Below are 8,568 nucleotides of genomic sequence, written 5' to 3'. Positions count from 1 at the left end.
CCGCCTCGAATGGCTCTTTCAGTAAATAACACTATTTCAGGGTTGTCTAAAAGTTGCAAATTTACATTAGTATGCTTGAGCATCGCGTCAAAAGCAAGTCCCGGTGCAGTGTAGTAGTGCAACGGATCTAAATCGTATGTTTTGAAGCAGCTAGCGCGGAAATTTTCGAAAATATCGGCAAGCAAAAGAACATCGGTCTTTAAATATAAATCTGTATAGCCTCCCAATGACTCTAAATGGAATTCCTACCAAACAGTTTTCGCGTGCTCGTAATCGCTGTCTGAAATATTTGCATCGCAGAGGTGCGAGTAGAAATGCTTCTTTGCAGGTAATCGCGGTTCATCGAGTTTCCCCCAACAATCGACGTATTCATAGGGAAAAACACCTTTGCGGGTCATCAAACTGAACTGAGTCGGGTTATTATAAAATTTGCGTGTTATGCGTTTATCGGTATCGGTCAAATATGTGGAAAGTTTATCGATGCTGCTAGCCATAAATCGGAACGAATCGATGAATCTCAAGTGCATCATTGTTCCATCGACGCGTTTCGTGAAGGATATATATTTTTCCTTATTTATGGGTAGCAGTGTAATTTTACCAGGAAAAGTTGACGCGAGGGATTTTATTAAAAAGTAAGAATCGTAACCGGACAAATTGTGAAAAACTATTGGAATTGTGTGCGACTCTCTGAAATTCAAATTACACCGATTATGAGCAGGACCACGATATTTACCCGTGAAGTGACAGTGATCGTAACACTTTTTCTCCTCAGGGGTAAACGGTTTTTCACAAATATAACAATTCTTTGCGCGCATGTGACGATCGCGTTGCACTTGGGTAAGAGACTTCATCGGAATTATGTTTTTGATGCGTGACTCTACTTGAATTGATAAATCTTTAAGCTGTTTCATAAACCAATCTATGCAATCGACACCGCGTTTACCGTGGAACTTCGATAAAGTCTCATCGTACGCGCAATGTACATAGTACGCTACACTGTGCGGGATGTGCTTTTGAATTTCACAAGTCTCACGAGTTTCGAATTCATCCACAGGTTTAGGGATTAATATACATTCGAGATCGGCGTATACGACAAATGGAACGGTGCCTTTGTTTTGAAAATTGGAAAACACTAAATCTTTACACTTGGGAAACTCCATGCGTACTTTATTTAGCGTAATACAATCTTGTCGGTGATTGTCGTAGACATGTTTCGCGCTGAAGTGGCACAAACATCTGTCACATAAAAACGTTTTGTGTTCATGAATGGACAATTGTTTGCTCACCAATCGGGAAAGATCTTTAATCCAAGCAAAGTGGAATCTCGGTGCAAACTCACCAGTCATATCGTCTTCCGGATTACTCTCAACCATTAGAAGATGAATCGTGTCAATGTTTACGCTATGCAAATTTTTACTCAAATAAATTGGCACGATGACGCTTTTATTTGATTTTGCATGATGCGAAAAAGTTTGAGATTGTATACCATATACATTGATACGCAAATTATTCAATCTCTCAAGCTTTTTCACATCATGTAGAGTAGCAGGGAATTTGATACCTGTACAGTCCAACTCGGAAATATATCGACGATAGTTGGGAGTCCTATCGGTGTTGATCTTGACCGGGTGGAGGGCTGCTATGACGGACCAGAGAAGGCATCTTTCGTCCTCGTTCCTCACGTTCACCACAGCCTTCTTCCGTTGAATGTCTTGGGGCAGCTCGACGAATGTTGAAGCTCCCGCGGCGAGAGGGTGGTAGCGATTGATATTTACAGCGATGTTAAGGATCTCAATCAGACTCCAGCCGGAATCGCGTTGCTCGAAATCTTCCACCTTTGACAGCAGATCACCCCGTGCACGTGTAAAGCAACCATTTATATCGCTCGATGGGAGAAGAATCGTCACGTTGGAGGTGTTGAAACTATTAACTTCGGTGGAGATCTCTTCGTGCTTGGCATTTTCGAATTTGCACGATAATATGAGGTTAACCTTCACATTTCCCTCCTCGCGCAGTATCAGCTCCAACTTCTCGGTGACGACGCGCTGCACATCGTCCAGAAAGGCGTCCAAATTTTTATGACGGAGATTTGTGACAACTCCCGTTCTGATTCGGCTGGCAAAAGCGCTATCCACGTCGTCCCATTGTACACCCGCAGGAATACCGATATTTCCACCCATCACCACTGTGCGCTGCTGCAACTGCTTGATCTTCGTCACCCAAGATTGCAGGAGTGCGATCGTATGTTGGATCCGTATTTTCGCACCAACGGTTGTTCCTCGTTGCATGGAAATATCGCGCAGAACTTGGATATTCGCAATTCCAATATCAGCCTAATGATTGATGACGGCGTCATTCTCTTCTCCGGGTGGTTGCTCTCTCAGCAAATTGTACGTCCTCTCCATCTGCTCCGCAAGTCCCATATACGCTTCGACTGCCATGACTTTGACGTTGATATAAGCTGAACTTTGTATAACTTTTTTGACTTGCACGTATCGTGTAAGACTGACGAGTCTGCATCGGATGCGTTGAGCTTATATGTATTGTAACCAATATTTTTAAAATGACGTTGAGGGTAAAACGATATAACGATAATTGGTTACCCTACGGCGCAGTCACTAACCTGAATAATTAGATAAACAGAGAGGTACTAAGGGAGAAAGATACGATTGTTGGGCGCCAGACGCACATGCGTCAAAAATAGATAATTAGAGAAAAAGACAAAGGTAAAGGTAAAGGTAATAGATAAAGGTAAGGTCAGGTTCTACGACGGTTTTGCACAGTTCGCTTAGAGAGACAAGATAATAGTAGAGGGGCGGAGTCGAATCCAATAGATAAAATAAGAAACAGGTGAAGCAGGAATAATGTCAAATATATTGTAACGTTTTTGGGGCGTTACGTTAATAAAATATGGATCCGCGAGTTTACTTATTATCGAATCAAAGGCGTGAACAAAATATCGTGGAAAATGCTTTTAATGCAATATACGTGTTTCTTGTTTAAAGTCTGAAACAAGACTGTTTTTACAATAATATCGGTTGGCGCAGCAACCTTATTCTTTTTAAAGACATAAGAGGTTTATAAACGTCTTTTATCTATGCTGACTACTAGATCATTAAAGAGGGGGCAAAACGGGTGATTTCACCCTTTGTAACACTACTCCCCCCCGAGGAAAAGAGTCGTCCCGACTCGGGAAAGATAAAATAATTATAAAAGCATTCTAGTAGTCAGTGCTCAAAGGTGAGTTGGAGCTGTGGCTCTAAAAATTTAAGAACTCCCTTTTTTACTATCTGGCATTTGCCCTCAGTCTCAAGGTAAACCACAGAAAACCTTGAGCAGATAGTTGAGCGTTAAATAATCTCAAAAATTTATGTGCCATGTTTTATAAAGGTTAGTGTTATTAAGTGTTATGTGGCTTCATGAATTCAAAGTTATCCGCAACGGCCCAGATTGATGTCGGGAAGAAATTCAATCTTCTTCATGAAGGATCCCTTCGAAACAGGTTCAGATGAAAACATCGAACCGGGAACCGACAATTCCAGGACCAAATAAGATGAAAACAGACTTCTCTTCATATGAAATAAGGAAATCGTGGGGTGACTTCTTTAGAAATAGTTCACCCTAGAGTTTTAGAAGAACAAATGTGAGTGATGGTATAACAATTCAAATTCACTAAGTGAATTTGGGAGAATACTTGAATAAAATAAATTGAATATGTATTCTAAAGAAAAGAAACGATCTTATCTGAATTATTTCTGCGTCCTTCTTCAAAATAAAACCACCAGTCATCCTCAGGAATCGGGGAAGATTGGAAGGAAAGGGCTGTGTCAAATAACCTGAAAAAGTGCTCACAAAAACTGACACTTAAGGTTAATAAAATGTGAAAATCAAGCAATCGCTCATCGACCTCGAAAAATAATCGTGGCTCTTTTCACATTAATAAAAGAAACCAAAGCCTGTTCGTTACAAAACTCGATTCCAGAGAAGAAGTTTCTAGAAAGAAACAATCGAAGAAAACAAATTTCAAATTGATTAGCAACGCAGAAATATTAAATCATTATAAGAAAAGTAGTCGTTAAAGACAGTTCTTTTTAAAAAAAAATGGATACAAAAGAGCATACTTCCATGAATGCGGCTATGTTGGTAAAAGTATTCCATTTCGAAAATCTAGAAGAACTTAGCGAAATAGAAAGTTCTAATTATTTTAATTCTCTATGGAGAGAGATGTCCTGCGGCCAATTAAACGCAGTTTCCGAAAAAGGAAGAAGCGGCTTCCTATGCCAAAGCTGCTTTGAGTCACAGTGAGTACATCATATCGAATAACACAAATAAATTATAAGAAAATAATTTTTGTTTCAATCATTTCTTTTTAGCTCTAAACCCGAATTTCTTGTACAAGAAGTCTCCCTTCATCTGACCTTTCTCAAAGAAAAAGCGCTATGTCGCTTATGCAGACAAAGTCTTTATGACATAATAAAAAAAACGGAAGGAGGCGAGGAATGTGATAATGTAAAGGAAGAAATGAAGAAAATTTTAAATATTACTCGCCATTTCCCGTTAATGTAGTTTAATTTCAAAAATTAAGTTTGGTGTTTTTTTTGTTAACCAAATTTTTTTTTTTTTTTAAGAATAAAATTCTTTCAATATTAAATTCAAAGGTTTAACTTTGTCCGTGTGTCATTGCAAGACAGAAATTAGAATAAACTTGGTCGGCTGTGGATTCTGCATTGATAACCAAAACAGAAGCCGATAAAGAAGAAAAGGTTTGTTTTACTAGCCAATCTTCATGAACCTCATGAATAGTTCTGAGTAGCTCTAAAGAAATACTCGATTCTTCCTCACGAGAACGGGAACTGACTGGAGCAAAAGAAGTTTCTGGGGAAACTCGCAAATAAACAATCAAATCTACTCTGAGCTCAGACGAGCGAATGAGAAGATCAAAATTTCTTATCAATAAATGAGATTCGAAGTCGCGAAAATTACCTAACCTTCGACGAGCTTCTACAAAACAATTGCTACTGAATATCGATCTTTCCATCACCTTTACAGGCAATGAAGTCGTCTGCAGATGTCTATCTAACATAACCATTTGAGCGAAATGCTGAAAATAATAGCAATAACGATCTGGGTTCTGATACATCAAATCTAAAAGATTAATTCCAGCTACATTTCGATATTCTTCAAGAGGTTCTAAAAGTGTACAGACCTGGCGATCTGCTAAAAACCTCTTGGTGAAAGTTGTTTTTCCGCATCCGATGTTTCCTTCAATAATAATCGTAAGCGGTCGAGTTTTACTCAAATGAATTCCGAAAGGTAAATTCTTCTCCCAATCGATAACCGACTGTAAAGAAGGCCAAATCGATCACAGTCGTCCAGGGTGTTCGTTTGAAGATCTAACCTCGAAGGATGTCCCTGGTCTTGGAGAGATTGTTCTAGGTTGATCCTCTTCAAAAGGAGCAAGACGATCCAAGTGAACCACTTTCTGACGCGAATGAGGAGATCTTCGGATTCTATAAACAACATCATTTATCCGGTTAACCACTAAGTAAGGGCCTTCCCAATTTCTTTGTAGCTTTGGACATCGTCCTTTCTGTCTTCGAGGTTGAAAGAGCCAGACAAAATCTCCAGGATTAAATTTTAAATCTCTGGCTCGAATATCATAACGAGTTTTTCATTTATCTGAAGCCATAGAAATTCTATTCCTAGCAAAGTGATGAATTTCTTCTAAACGTTGTTGTAATAAAAAGGCATAATCTGTTTGATGCTGTCTTTGCACAGGAACAGGGCCTTTCTCTAAATCTGACGGAAGTCGAAGATTTCTTCCAGTAAGCATGAGGGCTGGCGTCTGTTTCGTCGTCTCGTGAATCGCAGATCTGTAAGATAAGAGGAAGAAAGGGATCCAGGAGTCCCAGTCTCTCTGATTCTGCTCTACGAAGGACGATAAATATTTTAGCAACGTCCGATTCAGACGTTCTATCATGCCGTCAGATTGTGGATGCAAAGGAGTTGTACGAGTTTTTCTAACCCCTAAAATCTGAGTAACCTCTTTCATTAAGGTTGACTCAAAATTTCGGCCTTGATCAGTATGAAGTTCTAGAGGAACTCCGTGTCTACAAATAAATTCTTTAACGAATGCCTGTGCTACAGTAGAGGCTTCTTGATCAGCGAGAGGAACCACTTCAGGCCATTTAGTAAAATAATCAGCAATAACCAAAGCATATTTATTTCCAGAATGGGTTATCGGAAGAGGTCCGAGAATGTCCATCGCTATTCTTTCAAATGGAGCTCTCACGTTGTAAATTTGAAGAGAGCTTTGTCCCTTCGCTCGAGGTCCTTTCTTTGCCGTGCAGATTCGACATCTTCGACACCAATCTTCAACGTCCATCCGGCAACGGGGCCAAAAGTAGAAGTTGCGAATTCTGCCCAGAGTTTTATTTGACGCGAAGTGTCCGCCTGCAGGAGAATCATGATAAAGAGCAAGAATCTCTGGAACTCGTGACCTGGGAACCAAAAGTTGCCACCTGATTTCTTTCAAGTCTGCAGATTCCCATTTCCGGTATAAAATTCCATCAATTAAAAGAATAGAGTCCCATTGAGCCCAATAAATTTTCAAATCTGACTCGGCTAAAGATATATCCTGCCAGTCCGGGCGAGTTTCTGCTTCTTTCCAAGACTTCACTTGATTCAAAGTGTCGTCCTCTTGTTGCGATTTTCTCCATTCCTCCTGGTTATTTTCGAAAGAAATTTTCCGTATTATAAGAGAGGGGTCACGATTTTTCTCTAATCGTGCACACTGTTTACACTCTGGCATTTCCTCGCAGGGTCTTCGAGAGAGAGCATCGGCGTTTCCATGATGAATTCCTGCTCGATGACGAATATCAAAATCGTACTGACCGAGCCTTTCTAACCATCTAGCTACCTGACCTTCGGGAGATTTAAACGAAAGTAGCCACCTGAGAGAAGCATGATCTGTACGTATCAAAAATCTCCTGCCGTACAAATAATGGTGAAAATGTACTACGGTCTTAACAACAGCTAAAAGCTCTCTACGAGTGACACAATAATTCCTCTCGGTTTTACTCAAAACTCTGCTGAAATAGCTTATCACTCTCTCTTGACCTCCCTGAATTTGTGACAGAACCCCGCCTATTCCTGAAAGAGATGCATCCGTATCTAAAATAAAAGGAATTTCGACCTCTGGATAAGCTAAAATCGGCGAAGAAATAAGATTTTCCTTTAATTTCTTGAAAGCCTCTTCGCATTCCGGGGTCCAGTCGAAAGGAATCTTGATTCCGGTCAAATGATGGAGAGGTTTAGCTATACTAGCGAAACCTTTTACAAATCTTCTGTAATACGTACAAAGGCCTAAAAAGCTCTGAATTTGTTCTTTATTCTTAGGTGTCGGCCAAGAAGAAACCTTCTCTATTTTAGATGGGTCGGTCTTCACACCTTGTGCTGAAACGATATGTCCGAGGAAGCCTACTTTTTTCTGGAACAGATGGCATTTCTTCGGGCTCATTTTCAGACCTGCTTGCTTCAACCTAGCGAAAACTTGTCTGAGATTTTTAACTTCTTCTTCAAAGTTCTTGCCAAAAACGATTATATCGTCTAAATAAACGAGGCATATTTTGCCCGTGAGCCCATGGAGAACAGCTTCCATCATTCGTTCAAAGGTAGCCGGGGCATTACTCAAACCAAACGGCATAACCTTGAACTGCCATAATCCTCCTAAGCCCGTAACAAAAGCTGTTTTTTCTTTATCTAGAGGATCCATTTCGACCTGCCAGTATCCGCTCTGAAGATCTATGGTGCTGAACCAAGTTGCACCAGCTATCAGGTCGAGTGTCTCGTCGATTCTGGGTAGAGGGTAAGAATCTTTCTTCGTTATATCGTTCAGCTTCCTGTAATCGATACAAAATCGTTTGGATCCGTCCTTTTTGTTGACAAGGACGATTGGTGAGGCCCAGGGACTAGACGATGGTTCAATCACATCGTTCTTTAGCATGTCTTCCACAAGCTTCTTCACCTCTTCTCGGGCGTTGAGAGCAAGTCTTCGTGGAGCTTGTTTTATTGGCGAACTCTCTCCGACGTCGATCTTGTGCTTGACAGAAGTACATCGGCCCTTATCACCACTATCTTTGGCGAAAGAATCTATAAATTCTAGTAAAAGAGATTTAAACGATTCTACCTGAGCTGAATTTAACGAAATCGAAGATTTCTGAACAAGGCTCTGTAAGTGTAAAGGAAAATGTTGTTGCAAATCATCCTCCGAAAGTTCTATTTCTCGAATTCTAGGAGGGGTCCAATAAATTCCATTCCTATTCGTACAAAGAGTTATTTCGCGATTGTTTGAAGCTAGTGAATTTCTCTTAGTCGAGATAACACAGTTATGAGCTGTAAGAAAGTCTATTCCCAAAATACCTTCATCCTCTATATCTGCTATAAAAACCTTATGTGGAGAGTCGATACACCCAAAAAGGTTAATTTGGACAGTAGCCTGTCTCAAAACCGGGGTCGTCTCTTCAGTGGCTGTTCGCAGAGAAAAAGAGGGAACAATCCGGTCATCGG

This window comes from Neodiprion lecontei, chromosome 7 (genome assembly GCF_021901455.1).
Source record: "Neodiprion lecontei isolate iyNeoLeco1 chromosome 7, iyNeoLeco1.1, whole genome shotgun sequence".
NCBI classification, from domain to species: domain Eukaryota; kingdom Metazoa; phylum Arthropoda; class Insecta; order Hymenoptera; family Diprionidae; genus Neodiprion; species Neodiprion lecontei.
Note: the sequence above shows the minus strand (reverse complement) of the source record.